Raw genomic sequence first — 17659 nt, forward strand, 5'->3', positions numbered from 1 at the left:
AACTGCAGAGAATGCGGAGGTTGGCTGAGGGTTGTGCGATAAGTGAAGCCCTTCCTCTGAATTTACTTTCCCAGAGCAATGCATTCATAAATTAATTCCTAACCGGAGGAAAAAAATATATGTTCGATCATCGTTATTTTAAATTATTCGTCACAGATTTGTAGTATCAAACTAACTTTAAGGAGAGAAAGTGATAATTGTACAACGGCAAGTCAAAATTACATGAAAAGAATGAAAATCTTCGAATTGCAATTGTTAAAACGAACATTTGTTTCTTCAATGGTTGAAATTCATTAATATGCTCGACGCTTCGACGTACTGCACATACATTATTTTCAAGAGACAATATTACGAGGGCAATTCGTAAAAAAACCTCCGTTTGGTTATCAATGACAGACACTCGTAGATACAGAACTTTTATTATACACATTAGAAAAGTACAACATTACATTACTTTTCGACATCACCATTCAAATTGAGGAACTTGTCATAACGTTTTACAAGATTTGAAATTCCTTCTGCAAAAAAATTTCCCGCCTGCATTGTCATTGCCGAAGCGGTGCGACGCAAGCCACTGTTTCATGTGCCTGAAGAGAAATTGTGTGACACTGTTAGTGTTGTGGACACGGGTATCATTAGCTGGAACAATGTTGTATGTATTTGCTCGGTGCCAAATCTGGGCTATAGGGAGGATGATCAAAAGCATCCCAACGGAACCGCTCCAAAAGTAGTTGTGTGTGTCCAGCGGTGTGCGGGCGAGCATTATTGTGAACCAACACCACACCGGAAGTCAGCATTCCCCGACGCTTGTCAATTTCATTGCTGACTACAGATGGGCGCCCACTTCTTGCCGCATCTTGCACGTCAGTTCATTCATGTTTAAACATACCACCATTCACGTATGACACCTTCACGCATCACGTTTGGTCCGTAAACATTGCACAGTTCACGATGCATCGCAGCTGCCGAAAGTTTTTTCGCACACAGAAATCGTATTCCTGCGCGAACTTCGCATTTGGCGGGATTTTCTATTGTAGCGGACGAGTCAACTGCAACACAACCTTCTCCTTTCACTTCTCACTGCCTGCTGAACTACTGCGCACAGCGCCACAAGACTGACGTCGCTATCCCGGGCTATTTCACGCACATGCGCAAACGGAGTTTTTTTTCTTTCGAATTGCCCTCGTACAAGATTGACTGTCAGAAACTCTCATACCAAAATGATTTGCTACTTCTATTACACTTCTCAAAGGGATTCTCTCAGGAGAGTTATTATTCAAGAAATGTAACTGTCTTCTTAATAAGTATTTTCAACGCAAAAAGCAAGACGTTCGAAATTAATCACCACGAAGCAGTCATATGTCAACTTCAGCGGAACACATGAATCCTCACAAAATCCTACTTCATCAAGTTAAATTCATCACTGATTGATTCCTCTTGGAGGACAGCGACACGATGGCCGTTCTGTTGCGCGTCACATCGACAGAAGACCAACCATCGAATAGATTAATCTCTCGCGTTTTGTATGATGGAGTGGCACGTGTTGATAAACAAGGGAGCAATACTTTCTCTACTTAATTTCGCGCATGAAAATCAATGATTAAAATCGTCTATAAAAAAGTACATGCAATCTTTTCTACTCAAGTATGTAAATAAATATTTTGTGCAAAAGTACACACATCCGGCGTCGCCGAAGGTGGTAAGGGTAAATGATCATACATAAAGTATTCTCGTCCTCCGTCAGTTTCCCCACTAAATATTTGCTGGTGCCATTACTGTGCACATCTTGTGTAGTAGTCTCTTTGTTGGGAAAGTGGTTGGAATTAATAAGAGGGAAACTTCTGATCTGTACTCCCTCATTTTTTGCACGTACTCTACACAGATAAAGTCCAATTTCGAACTAAAAATTGTAAATACTATTGAAGCCTCGTCCCAGTCTATGTTTTACTCGCCACGTCATCCGATCTAAGCCATGGACTGCAGCACAACCGCTGTATTATATGAGTTGGCTGGGGCGTAAGTCATAGCAACTATATTTTTTTTTCTCAAAGTATAAAAGGTGATATCACAATATGACAGTTATGTCTTGGAGAACATGGCACCCATACTATGTGGACAGGTCACTAGATGGCAGTGTGATGAACGGTTACTGTACGAACAGAGGGCAGTGACAATTCATTGTCGAGTCAATCGCCGTGCTACTGCGTTAACAGTGTAAGTGTATCAAAATATCTGTTCTTCGGGGGAGAAATGCCAGAAAATGCCAGATAGAGCTGGTAGAAGCTGTGTGAAAATAAGTGTTCTACCGTAGAATGCGCCTCATGCTTTCAGCCTTGTAAACAGATGTGACACGATGCTATCTTTAAGAATGTTTGCTCGCTTTCATATCTACAGCTAGTACACATGATCTGTATTGTTCATACATTGTACATTACCAAACACTGACCCCTTCCACTTGTATTCCGGTCCCGCATTCTCGCGGAAAAAAAAATATATATATACTACCTCTGTCCCATAATTATAGTCCGGTATGCCAAAATGGTAGTACAGGAATGACAGACGAAGAGGCAGATGGAAAGCAAAATTTGTACTGATCCTTGAGTAGTAAAGTTGTATGACTCATGTTCTTCTTCTGTATACACCAATGTCACAGTTTGAATATCGGGCAATTATTATGAGACAACAAACAAAGGTGTACCGGACAATAATTATGGGACAGAGGGAGTAGTTGCCATGACTTACGCCCCATGATACGCGGTTGAAGTATCCTAAATCCTAATTGAGATATAATTAACTTCGATGAACTGGTTGAGCATGGTTGAGGGAGAATTCTCACCGAAGAAACATGCGACACGAGTATTTCGCACTGAACACAAAAGGTGCACGCGACACGCGGCAAGACAACTTGTTTCTTGGCTCAGTTCGCATGATGGTATCGATATAATTGCATTAATCAGTTCATTAGTCAACCGAAAAAACGTAACAAGATACATTGTTACATGTAAATCGCGTTGTAGAATTTGTGCAAGTTATTGAAACTCGGGAGAGGCATGTTGTGCATGAGAAAACTAAAAAATAATATGCACTGACCTCAAACTGTATACGCTAGACTTTCCAGCCTGAATAAAACGAATACCTAAACACTAGAGAAGTGGTTCTCAACCTTCGTGAAACCATGTCCCGGTATTTTTTTAAGTCAATGCCCTTAGCCCAAGAATTTTCCTTGTAAATACCTTTATTTAAGATTTTATGCATGAATTAACATGTACCTATGAAATTAAAAATTGATGAATAAATTCTGGCATTATCATAAAGAGTAATAATAGTTTGATTACGTGTAGGATTGTTGACAAATATAAAAATATGGATGACGAAGTGGTAACGTCGCCTCCTTGTAATTAAGTGATCCCGGGTTCGATAACTGGCGGAGGGACATAGTTGCGCGGGTCCCACTTTAAACAGTATGTCGAGTCCTGATAAGCATATTTGTGCATAAAATGGCCTTAAGAAACGAAAACTCACAACTCAAATATGATATTGGGATTATGATAGTTGTCAACAATTTTCAGCAGAACCATTCGCAGCTCAGTATAGTTGCAGGGTTGCTACGATTTTTTGATTATGAAATTCCCAGACATTTCCAGGTTTTCCAGTCTAAAAATTATTTTTTCCCAGACATATTTATCATCATGATTTTTGCTTTCGAAACCCTTATGTTTTTCAATTAAATACATAGCCCGTTAATTATTATAAATATTCACTTTCACACAACTATTTTTAGCAAATTTCATTCTCCACACACAAGAACACGAAAATTCGAAGAGTAAAATGAATTACTATCGGCATCAAATGTATTGGGTGCTACAATCACGTGCATCTAGCCTTCAGGCTAAGGTAACAGAGGTACATTATTTCATCATAACAGATCTCCGCAATATAAAAAGAGAAAAGTTCATAAATCATACACAATTTTTCATTTTCTGGCAATTTTTAGTGTTGTAGAAAATGCTGTTTTTTGCTTACATTTATAAGTATACAGCATCTAGAGAATTTTTGTTGCATATAGGAATCCAATAGGAAATGCCAACAAGACTAAGATTTATAAAATAATAGACGATAGCTAACCTCATCTTCACCAACCTTTCCAATAATTATGATTATATTGTCAATGTACGTACTTTAGTTATCAATCAGATATGCAGACTGCAAGTTTCACTTTGCTGTTCTTTCTAATATCTAGTATCGTAAAAGTGAAAATTTATTGCAGAAATTCGAAGGAACCATAATTTTGCACAAGACTGAGAATCATAAGAACGAAAGAAACAAGTTTCTAAACTGAATCTTTTTGGGGAGTGGAATCACAAGAACCGAATCCAGAAGTGGAAGTGAACTGCTTGTTCATTTTGCAACTTTTCTCTTGCAGACTTCAAAATGCACGTAAATTCCAGACGATCTGTAAAATTCCCTGACATTTCCCTGTTTTCCAGGATTTCCAGATGTGTAGCAACCCTGAGTTGATACGAGGGCACGGTATCGGGTCGCGGCCCGGCGGTTGAGTACTTTACCACGTTGACTGATCTATTTTGGACTAAAATGCTTCCATATGCTCCTTTTTTTTTTTTTTTTTTTTAAATAAAAACAGTTACGTCGTAAATGGTCAAAACACGGGCATCTTTACACGATGTTAAAGGCAAATTACAGCATCAAAAAATTGATAAAGCGAAAAGAACGTTGGGTTTAAATCTTAAAACATTGTACATATCGATACTTTATTGTATCAACAAATTAGAGGTTCAAATGATGTTGGTTGGGCTCTCTTCTAAGAGTCTAAATATAGCTCGTTGGAATAAAGAATTCGCTGCGTATACGCGAACAACAAATTGAGGCGACACAATGCACGGTATTGAGAAAACTGACCAGTCCGAGCGACATGCAACACGTTCAGCTTGCCGTGTCTCTTCGGTTCGAAAGGTTGCATTGATTACTGAGGGTTTGCTTCCAAGCGACCCGTGTTGTGTCGCATGTCTCTTCGGTGTGAATTCTCCCTTAGGTTTCGGGATAATGCACTCAGCTAGTTATTCATGTCAAGCTTCGTCTAACCATGATGACGTCACGTACGCTTGTATTAAAACGGCATTATCATAATGAGGCGGGTAACTGACTACATTTTCTGCGTCTGACTTCTCTACTTTTTTCACATGTAGACCACCATTTTTTTTTTAAATCTCGGCCCCCCCCCAAAAAAAGGGTCCATATGTATCCTCCTCGTCCCTAACTCCTGAGCAGGCCGCTGTTAAGATAATTAGGTCGGTTATTCCCCCGATGGCTCAGAGGCTAAAAATTTAAATTAATTACAAAATGCAACATAGCACGCAATCACAATCAAAAGTACAAATAGGTGAATTACAGACTGCATCAAACTTCTCTGCGTGATAGCACTGGGCTCTCTCAAGACCATTCGCACGAATATGTGGTCAATATAGACACATGTTGCGCGCGTCTGCGGGCAAGTTGCTGGACTGGCAGTGTTGCAAACTTCGATTACAAACTGAGGTCCAACATTGGTCTTTTCTTCGCAGTCGCCAGCCTGTACATGAGCCACGCACGCAACAGCTCAACAACATGGCACCATGAACTTTTTCTTTTGTGTTATAAGGTATCAAGGATATAAGGATAATATCTCTGTATTGCCAAGAAATATCTCGTGTAAACATCATGCATAGCGTACTACAACGCACACTTTTACGGTATATAGTGGTCATGTTATTATGTCATTGAAGCTGTTTTCACTTTGCTTTGTTTTGACGTCATGAACCCCAGAAAACAGGAATTTTATCCTGAATACATGCAACAACTGAAACCAATGAATTGGTTTGTACTTAGGATAAACAACAGATCTACACAAATCGTGTAGATATTGGCTTCATACGTCCGAAGAAGTCTCGTTGTTATGAGTTTTATAAAATTGGGGTGCGTCGCCACATCCTGCCATTTGCAAACTATTTTTTATGAGTTTTAACAAATTGGGTGCGTCGCCACATACGGTCATTTGGAAACTTCAAAGTATGTGGGGGGAAACCCCTTGTCTGAAATCCCTACCCGAGAGTTAAAAAAGGGGTGTAAAAAACAGCCCTGAGAATGGCCAAAAGTGCAAGGTTGCAAAGGTACCCGCACAGGACATACACAGCGCTTTAAAGAGGGAAGGAGGATACACTAACAATTTCTCAGAGACAATTTAAAAGACCCGTGTTTCTCAAATAGCTAAAAACATTAGTTAAAAAAAAAAAAACAATGTCATCATCACCCAAGATTGAATTGGGCAAATTTGTGAAATATCATACCAAGTCTCGAAGAATCTGGTCTCGTTCTAGTATAACCAAACTTGGTATAATTACATTTTGATATTTGTTGGTCCCCCGAAAAACGACTTCACTTGTTAAATTCCAAACTTTAACGTGTTGACAACTATCTAAAGTGTTGAAAACTATCTAAATAGAGGGAGTCGTGACATGAAAAAAAAGTCATATGCAAGATTCGATTTTATAATCGAAGGGGGAGGGGCATTTAGTACGGGCGGTCTAGAGTTCGATCCCCTATGAGCCCCATGTATAGTAGGAATAACTGGGGAGGTTACTTGGACTAGTAGCACAATCTGGTCTAGAAAACCAGATTAACAGAGGTAGAAATACTCGATGGGTCAGCCAAGAAAAACTGCTTTGCAGGTCCTGGGCCACAAGTTTATCAGACAGAATTCGAACATGGGACCTCTGGCTTTGTATGATGGCCACTCCGCGACAGAGACCGGCACAAAGTTTAGTATTTGTGCCAATTTCACCAAGTGTGTAGTGCATCTAGTTACAGATTACATTGATGGCAGACCATGCCGCTGCACTTCTTGTTACCCTCATGAGTAGGGGAAATCATCATCTTATTGGGGTAACCAATTATTAGTGCTTGGAATTCACTTTTTCAAAAGGGGTGTGTTCTTTACAAGTGAAAAACAGAAAAGTAAAAAAAAAAAGAAGAAGAAGGTTGAACTGAGTTTCTTTTGCGAAAATTACCCTCAATGATATGGTTGTTCTCGGACCCTGTAGCGAATATCTGCATTAAATTTGTAATCACAGAGAGCTTTGTCGCTAACATAAAAGCGAACCATATCAAAATCCGAGGGAAGGTCGGGCGCACTACGGTTATATATATACATACTTGCTTAGTTCAACAATTATTTATTTTTCAGAAACTTCGGATATAACACAAAACAAATACGAAAGGAAAGTTTCTGAAAAGTGAAAAAAATTCAATCAATTTAGAAAATAAAACATGTCGGGGATTTTTATTTTCAAACCTGGAGAGTGGTATCCGACGGTTGCCATTGAACGGGTTGACAGGGAGTCCAGATCACCTCTACTTTCCTACGTCTTAATTCGAGTGTTTATAAAAATTTCCCATTCATACGATTAGATAGGCTGAGATTTTCTCAAGTATAGCTTGAAATGTAGAAAATTTGGAGGGACCCTTGTTGTCCGACATCATATCTCCTGATATGAAATATTTCGAAATTAACAATAGGGTGTCTATCAAAATAACAAATCCAAAATTCTTGACTTTTTCCCCCTTTTTCCTTAACATTTATTTAATCAGTCCCTACTTAGGTATAGTTGGAAACTAAGAAAATATGAAAAACCCTACCACATGGGTGTTTAAGATGACTGAAGCCGTAAGGGTTTGATAAGTACGCTCACTTGTGTGGGTATCCCCGATGGCGTATTGGTAATGCTGTCGCCTTGTGAACAAGAGGTCCTGCGTTCTTTCCCCGGTGTAGGCACACTGCACAGTGGTCAAGGTTCCACTTTAAACTGTATGTCTAGTCCTGTTATACGTGACTTTCCGTCAAAGGTTTAGGTTTTTAGGAGTAGATTCCGCGCATAAAGAACAATCCATTACAACTCAGAAGTGTCCGTGACTGTACAATCTCAATCTGTTGGTCGCGGAAAAGATGCAAACAGGAAACAGGTTATCTGAAACCAAATACACGTCCCAATCCCAACACACGATTAAAGACTAAATTTATATAATTTATTTCTGAAACATAACCAGTATCCAAAAGTAACTAATTTATAGTTTCGATGAAACTAATACAAGGCAGTAATATTCAACTAATGCCACGCAGCGAATTGAAGGAGACAAATTCCATCCTACAAATACTATGAATCATTTTGTAAGAAACGAATGCTTCCAAGAATTTTGACAAGTTGTAGGACATTATATATATATATATATATATATATATATATATATATATATATATACACACACACACACACACACACACACACACACACACACACACACACACACACACATATATATATATATATATATATATATATATATATAAAAAAACTAAATCGACAACAATGGAGAGTACATACAACCATATAACCGTATCTTAGCACAATAATAAAACCTACGCGATCATTGGGAGTAGAAAATGCATATTCGACATGGTGATATAACCAAGACAGCACATCGTCAAAGACTATTCTTTTGCGGGAACAAGGCTCGTAAATCTATTCATACGTTGACTTCACTGTTATCCAACGAATTACGACTAGATGGAATTTATATTTACTCATATGTATACCTAGAATGAGAAATATTTCCTTTCTAAACGTATGTAACATTAACATTTAAATTATACACTGCCACATCCAGTACGTGGTGTGATCTTGGGCTGAAAATGATATGTAGAATGCTGATCAACATCTTAGGGTTGAATTTCTAAACATTATTACTCATATATACAGTACAACGTGCAAACTCAAAGGTGGTCTGGAGTTATGAGCAGTTGAATGAGTATAGAAACTACTGCGATCTAAAACTAATTCTACGTTAGATAGATACTTTCTTGTTCTAATTCGATGCCTCAGCTAGACTCAGATAAAACAATGAACTATGGCGCTTATCTGTGCCTTACCATACATAGTGATAACAAACTTGATTCTAGTTACATTATGGGTGCCCATAAGTTGAGATAATAGCATGGACCACAGATCGATTATTCATTTTTGGCCGGGGGGTGTATTTAAAATAAGACAATCAACATGTATATATTTTTCTAAAATATAGGAGAAAAAGTATACATTTTGGCACCATGTGCGATGTGGCAGGGGAGGGGGAATCAGAATATATTTCCATAGGAATTAATTTACTTTAGCTGGATCAAAGTCACTTTTGTTACTAGCTGCACTGTATTTAATCCGTTAGATGAAGAAACTGAAGAATTGGGGGGAGGGGACCAAGTGAAATATTGAATATTTTTTTCAAGAAGTGACTTTCAGTAACAGAATAGTAGTAGATACGCTGTCGTAATTAAATGCGTGGATTATGACATGATATGGAATGAGGTGCCATTAGCTTTGAGGGGGGGGGAGGGGATGGCACTCCTGGATAATCTTATACATTTTCTGCATTATACTCAATGAAGCGGCAAGTTATCACACTAACATATTACAAGAATCCACGTGTTCATTTTTCCGCTTCGATTAATTACTAAAAATTTATTCACATTCGGCTGTCTAGTTATTCCTTCCCGACTAAGGCACATTTCCAAGACGTATGTACCTTCTTAACGTCCAGAAAATTTTACAAACAAGTATGAACGTGTGTCAAAAACAACCGACAGGAATATAAGCCCGAAAAAGTGATAAACATTAAATAGCACTTCACAAATTAGATTTCCGCTTTATCCTCATTAGTTAATCAGAACGATAGCCTAGGTTCACTCGTTCGATGATAGGCCAGGACCCAAGCCCCGGATCCACTGATAAGGAAACATCAAGAATACTTTCACCGCTGAAAAGGGCTCGACACAACGTGAATTGTCCAATAAACTACTACCTAAATTCATAGAACAACTAGCATTTTCATATGGAATGCAGTATATTTTGGTTCATTTTTGTGCAATGCTGATAAGGCAGTTAGTTATTTCTTTGACTACGGTTGTCAATGTTATTTCTTACGATTAGTGAAGCCTGAAGCACACAAATTGTGAATAAAATTGTTCATTTCAATAAGAATATGAGGGTAATTCTGGAGTCAACAACCTGATATCTTAGGAATTTATCACCTGGCTGCCGTTGGCATGTCAACATGGCTTTCTTGAACACGCCAAGAACCTGCAAAATGGGTACCTAACCACTTGTATAAATCACAAATTTTCTGACCACACCTGCCTAAAATTATATTTTTTGAACTTAAAATTTTGACAGTAGTTAAATACTTTTGAAAGGCTGTTTTGGAAGTCTGTACGGCTTCCTAAACCCTACCGTAAGATTGGGTTGATTTCCGGGACAGTCCCGGAATGGTATAATTTATCCCAGTGTCCTGAAAAGTTTCTTCGGCAGTAAGCAAGCAGTGTGCCCGGGGTGCTATCTGTTCACTCTGCAGTTTTCAAAAGAGATTCGAAATTGTGAGATAGCAGCTTAGTTCATAATGGAACCGAATAGGAATCGTAAATCTAATCGTAGACTTCGAAGTGAATTTCCGTTTATTAAGAGGTGTAAAGAACATGGTAATGAGACCGTCAATAATATTTATGGTGTTCAACGCGTCCAGCCTCTCCCCAACAGGCTTCTGGTCAACGGCGTCCAGTTTGATTTTCACTTTTGAAATATAGCAACTCTACTGTAACAAATCTGTGGAAAATACACGTGATGGGTTTGACATAATTCTTTTCCTGACTGCTCGTAGCGACACATTGTGCACGACACAATAATATTTCATTGTGGTTCTTTTCGTCACTCTCCTTCTTCCCCTTGTTCACATCGTAACGATGAGAATGGAATGTGTAACAGACGAGGGGAAAAAAGCCTTTCCCAGGACTGAAACCGGAAGCTATAGCTTACACACAGCGAACTAGATGTATCACATCTACTTGATGCACCAGAAACGCAACGATTTATGCACTAAAGTGTGTTTTCTGACCGTTGCCAAAGAACCAGGTTTACAGTTTATGAATTTTTGTGCAGCGTTTGTATAGATAACGCCGACGTGCATCACATGATGCATATGATTTATTTCTATGTCGAGGAGTACTTTACTGCATCAATTGATGCACCTTCCTGCATCTTTTTGATGATACATTTAACCATTTGGTCTGGGTTACATACTTGATGCATTTTCTTTGTTTCAGCCGATGCATTTACTTTTTGGTGTGTAGAAGCACGTTACTCTGACCGCAAGTTCATGAAAACTGGCAGCAAAGTGAATAGCATCATGCAGAGGTATCGAGACAGGGGAGAGTAAAGGTCGATATTAAAACACCCATTAAGAAGAGGGTTCGTTCAGCACAGTACATGGCGCAGTTTAGATGGAAATAATAATTTCCAGCGTGTAAACAGCAGCAAAACGGCACTATTGCTCTCGAAAGAATAATTTACACAAGGGAAAATATAACAATATGAAAAAGCAACTAGTTACGTTAACAGCTGTGTGCCGGTGAACCCAGAGAAAAAAATCCCTATGCAAATAACTGATTAACGGGAGTGTTCACTGTGCTGAATTAAGCATACATTAAGGATGGATTTAGGCATTGTCTTATCCACTCATGAGCTTCACAGGGCTACCCCAATATGAAATTTTAAGAAAAGCCTGGCACGAGCAACTGACCTTGATTTCGTTGACTGAAGATGGTCAGAAAAGATGTTCCACAGTGGCAGCCATATCATCTCCCTGCAATCCCTGTAAATTAAACCATAAATGGTTTCCCCTCACGCAGTTCCGTAGGACGTACCACACTAGAAGGAAAGCTCTGCACGCGGCTTCTTCATTTTAACCCAAAATGGCGGACGCCTGGCGAAATTCATAATCCCCGGAGCAGACACACTCACGAACGCGGCGAACTGTCTGAGGAGTGTGTGAAACCTCCAGCACACGCACCGGATGGCACTCTTGTTCCTATTCGATCACAGCACGGCACCAACATACGCAACAGCCACACGCAAAAAGCGTTCGAAACCCGCAAGTTCTCTACCCGCACAGGGAATGTTCCGCTCCAAGTATTGATCAATGACAAAGTACATTACCACGGCGCGACTAAGCAGTTACCTCTACGCATCTACACCTGCCAAGCAACATGCGCTTTTCCTTTCTCACGAGACATCGGGAATGTAAGAAGTGCATCAATGAAAACTTACCTTCCCGTGTGTGATTAAGCCACTGTGCACACCTGAAGCACATTAGATCCCAGGGCATTTACAATAGCACCTGCGAGTCCACATCGCTTCCATTTCGTAACGAGCTTAACCATTTTTTAAAATAACCTGTGTTCACGAAACTTACATAATGGCCTTTTCTGCACTTTTTCTGTCAAAAAAATCTGCTTGTCCTTGTAGGAAGACAATAGGAAAAACAACAAAAAAAGGTCTCTTGGCCACTTAAGTGGCTACGTATATCTCTCACACGCTTGTTCCTTCCACCCTTCAAGAATGCACGCAAGCAGGAAAAGGTTGCAAAGTTTGGTTTGTCTTAATTCGCCTCATGTTAAGGCTGAGACTGCAATTGGATTATGTGATCACATGCGAGGAATCCAACTCTAGATCTCGCGATTTGTAATCGACCCTTAGCTCCTTCGCGAAGAAACGTAATCAGATAGAAAAACTGAAATTCTAACCTTTCCAAAGTTTGCTTCCTTCATATTATATGCATTAATCAAATTATTTATTTAAGCAAATATACGAATATGGAAAAGGAAATTGCACGATGCTATTCCAGCACCATACGCTTAATGACCACTACGAGTCAAATAAATGGGGGAATGGTAAGAGGAAGGTAAAGTTCGCCGTGCACTTTGCACCATGCCATCAGGGATGTATAAGGGGATGTAGGTATAGAGTCCTCGGCCATGTTGGAGGTGATGTGATCAGCACCATGCTCCGACCGCCTTTACCCCCAGGTACCCGTTTAGTTGAGGCTAGGTGAGCCCCAGAACAGCTTTATGCGGGAACAAGGCAGGAAAAATTCCGAGCTACTTAAGCTGCTCGTCAAGTCAACCTTGCAGCAGGTTTTCGCATATGTAGTTCCAAACGTGCGCGCAAGAACATAGTTCCACTGAGACGGGTTCTATTCCGACACAACTGCATACTTGCAAGAAAACAGTTATTTAATTTGTAATATACAGACAAAATAGTACATCCATTAGCAGGTATGGACTTAATTGGTTGCAATCACTGTGCAGACGAACTTAGAACCGTAGATTCGCCAACTGCAATGTGTAGTGCGTTGAAGAGACACTGAAACTTTAGAGCGAGTCGAGCGAGACTGAATGCGTTGCAGAACGCGTGGAATCGGCGATACCAGTGTTGCACATCCCACTCTTTTAACCCTATGTTTATTGTAGAGCGGCGAGAATGGCTGAATCTACTGTTTACGCGCGGTTTTACCCGAATGTTATTTTGGACTTCGTCCGAAGGGAAATTTTCTTCAAAGACAAGCAAGTTGTTTTGAATGCATAATCCTCCTTGCGGCAACAAGATCAAAGTAAAACAGGGCATGAGGTGATTTGCCGTCAATGTGCGCACGAATTGTATCACGGGTGTTGAATGATTTGCTGTTTGAGTTTAGCAAGAGGAAACGATTGTTTGTTTTTTGACGACAAAATAATCTCCGCGGTATTAAAAGATATCGCAGTGAGAAGAAACATGTTTATTATTTGGACGAGACGTCCTTCAACTCGGTGGGTGGGGGAAGGGGGAATAAAACATGGAAGGATACCAGCATGCAAAACCACGCCAGGGCTGAAGAAACCAACGATGAGGGGAAGGGGGAGGCTTATTGTTTCACCCACTGGCGGCAATGAAAGCTTTGTTGAAGGTGCATATTTACTGTTCCGCGCAAAGAAAGGGAACGGTGATTATCCGCAAGAAATGGACAGACCAAGATTTGAATCCTGGTTTAGTGAAGTGATTCATAAATTGAAACCAGAGTAATAGCGACAGACAATGCACCTGATTGTATATATCACCAATAACAAATCATGTTTTTTTGGTGGTATAACTTGAATTGCGTGTGTCTTACAGGAACGGATGTATTGCGGACGAAGCAACCACGTTTTTCATAAATGTATTTCTTTCTAAACCAAAAAAAAAAATTGTCATTAAATTCAAGAGGGCCTATCGTTGTTTACTTTTATCTTTGTTCATTTTTATTTTTGCGTGCTCGAAATATACACACACGCTCTCATGTTTCGAAGATATTTCGCATTTATATTAAGTAATGACACATTTATTAAATAATCTATGCGCAGAAAGTACTTTTAAAATTTTATGTTTCAGGAGACAAAGAGAAGCAAAAATACATTCCACTTGACATGCATGCGGGTTTTGATGTGTTGTGCGGTTGGCAATACTGTGGATTTTCTCAGTGTCTGCGATGTAAGCAGCTCGGCGGTTGAGGAAAGACTGGCACGGAAGATTCTGAGCTCAGTTCTCGCGCGGATTGATACATAAAACCTGCTGCAAGGTTGACTTGACGAGCAGCTTAGGCTCAAATGGATATATAAAATGATTAGAGCCTGGTGCCCAGTAATGGCGCCAGAAAAGTAGTAGTGGCTGTGTGAGAGAGGATGGGTCACATTTGGACTGACGATCATTTAATTCTTTAATTTTGTTGTTTGCTGAAGAGGATAGGCTGGTACCATGGCGGTGCTCACCCCCTTCCCCGTCTCACACCATACAACACCTCGATTAATGGCGAAGTTCAATAATTTGGCTAATCACAACGATGAGGATGAGTGATGACACGATGAAACTGACGAATGGAATCTCTTAAAATAACATCCATCACGTCCACACCGAGATTTGAATCCGGGAACATCGGTGGCGAGTTCCAAGGTCCAGTTCAATTGACGCGTCTTATGGCACCGCGTCAAGTGCAGATGGCATTACCTTTCACTATAGACTGTTACGTTATAGGCAATGGAAGTGGATTATTTCGCCAAGTAAAGCACTGTTTACCACCCTCTAAATCAATAACAAATACACAAAACGTGACTGGTACTAAAAAAAAGGTCAGCTACAAAAAGATAATGAAGAACGAAGCTGCTATAGTACTCAAAAACCCTGATGAAAGCTAAACTTGTTGCATGATAATAATACGAAAACCAATCCAGTACTTGAAATATGTCTTGAAGCTTTCCTGGAGACGAATAATGACCATATTTGTTCGAGTGAGTTCTTGAAACGTCTCGAGCTTTCGAGGGCTAACACCGCTCTCACCTTCTGGGCAGAAGTGAAGATGGTCTATCGCTATCTTGAAAATGAGAGTGACTTTAGCTATCGAAAGCTCAGAAACCTTTCCAGAACTCAAGCCTGACTGATAGCCGGAGAAAAATTGTTCATCAATCTAGTGAGTCTCAGAAGAAATGTGTACGTAATATCAACACATTTAATTCGTGACGGTTCAGACATTGGTTATAACTAGAGACCGGATGTTTAGGCACTAAAAACATAAAATAGGCAGGCAAATAAGCACTTATAATTTTCAAAATAGGCAGTAAAATAGGCATTAAAATACAAATAGGCAATAAAAAAGGCAATGAAATTTAACTCAAAATAATGAAGATAGACATACAAAAAGAAATAGGCGTTTAAATAATATAGAAACATACCTGTACATTCTTTATAGTTGCTTAAAATAAACGAGGAGCTTACCATTAGAGACAGCAGTCCAATATTGTACTTAATAAATCACTGCAAACAGGAGTCACGTCAGCGCAAAATTTTCCATTGTATAATGGCTACAGACAGTAGTCTGACAAAAGAAATTGTTGGCTATTTCCAACGAGTACGCAAATTATTTAAATATACACTCTATCACTGCACACAGGGTTATTTCAGTTAAAAAATTTGCACTATATATTCCACACAGCAGTTTGAACTAAGAAACTGTTTAAATGCATTTCAAGTTTGTACTGTACGGTTTGGCAGTCTCTGAATAAGAAGCACTAATTGCGGTTGCACATCACAACAAGGTATTTCTTCAGGTGATCAACCGACAAGTTATGTCTGCGATCGGACAACACATTTTTTTAGAATTGAAAGAGATCTTTCAACCTCCACAGATGTTACCGGAGCATACTTAAGACACGCGAGAACATGTGGATCTAACTCAGTTTGTATATTTTCACCTTTCAGAACTTGTTGAATTGCCCTTAATTTGTCCAAGTCCTTATTATCTGCAATAACTCGCTAACTGTTATTTTTAAATTTCTTGGAAGCATCGGAAAATAATCCTGGGAACAGGAAATTGTATGCACAGAGTTCAGTCACGTCCCAATTTTAAAGAAAATGCCTAAAATAGGCAATATCCTGGGAACAGAAAATTGTATGCACAGAGTTCAGTCACGTCCCAATTTTAAAGAAAATGCCTAAAATAGGCAATATCCTGGGAACAGAAAATTGTATGCACAGAGTTCAGTCACGTCCCAATTTTAAAGAAAATGCCTAAAATAGGCAATATCCGGCATTTATGAAATAATATAGGCAATATCGTATGAAATAGGCAAAATTAAATTGCCTTTAATTGAAGCTAATCCCTCTCCCCTGGCCTTTGCAACATTCGTTTTCATCATATCGTTAACAGGAAAGAATAGGCATTTTGCCTAACATCCGGTCTCTAGTTATAACAGTTGCAAAATTGATTGATTTTGTTTATTTTACATATCTTTTCTGCCAATTTTGGCTAATCGCGAAGATGAGGATGGGTGATGACATGATTAAATTAATGAAGCCACATTCACAAAGAACATCCATTACACAACTCGAACCACTTTACCACGGAGGTCGGCAAAAGTTGCAAGAAAAGAAAGGCCGGACAGTTGTTCAAAAGGTCAGATTCGATGTTTAAGGTCACGATAACCGCTGTTATTTATTCAGTGCAATGCAGCCGAAGTGAGATGTGTACATAGGCAAGAGGACACCAGCAAGCGTATGATGAATGCTCATTTCCATAAGAATACTGTTGAAACTCTCAGCAGTGTTCCCACGTGAACTTGAAATGTATTTTCCCTGAGGTTTTTATAATCTTAATTTTTTCCCCCCAGAGTAGTCAATACACAGTGAACTATTGTTTAATTTTTTTTTTTACAATAGCCTCCCATTTCCTCTCATAGCCACAAAATCAGCACCATATTATTATTATTATAGAAGATGAGATGGACTAGCTCATTGATTGATTTAACATTTTTAGGTGCTTCGGCGTTTGTGGCCATTTTGCACCCTTCTAAGTATACGAGGAAAATCACCTTATCTAAAAACCCTTACCTTAAAATTAAAAAAAGGGGTGTAAAGAGACTTCCACAGGACAACATGAAATTTAAAAAATTGCAAGGATAGTCTAAAAACTTCCTCAGAAACAGTGTAAAGAGGCTCGCTCTTCACAAAAAGAAGATAACATTGGATAAAACACTGTCATCATATCCCAACATGGATGGATGATAAATCGTCTGAGGAAATTAAAATCAGCACATGTGAGAAGAATGTGCCGAACACTTAATACAACGTTACAGATACGGCACAGCGGAGGATCAAGCCCTTGCAGCAAATGACAATGTGTCAGATTCGAAGGCAAGTTAAGATGACTTATTCTCGGCGAGAGAGAG

General features: G+C 39.3%; 1 protein-coding gene across 3 annotated transcripts in view; it reads right to left on the reverse strand.

Annotated features, from left to right (window-relative positions):
• Positions 1-17659, reverse strand: part of Gbeta13F (guanine nucleotide-binding protein subunit beta-1) — a 105800-nt gene that overhangs the window by 41596 nt on the left and 46545 nt on the right. The window contains exon 1 of one of the 3 annotated variants that reach the window (XM_083135299.1): positions 11671-12059. The exons of the other annotated variants lie outside the window; for them this stretch is intronic. The gene's annotated coding sequence lies outside the window, so the exon portion shown is untranslated. Of the gene's footprint in view, positions 1-11670; positions 12060-17659 lie in introns of those variants that run through there. 3 annotated transcript variants of the gene reach the window in all.

Source organism: Lepisma saccharinum, chromosome 14 (assembly GCF_977018435.1).
Source record: "Lepisma saccharinum chromosome 14, izLepSacc3.1, whole genome shotgun sequence".
NCBI lineage: Eukaryota > Metazoa > Arthropoda > Insecta > Zygentoma > Lepismatidae > Lepisma > Lepisma saccharinum.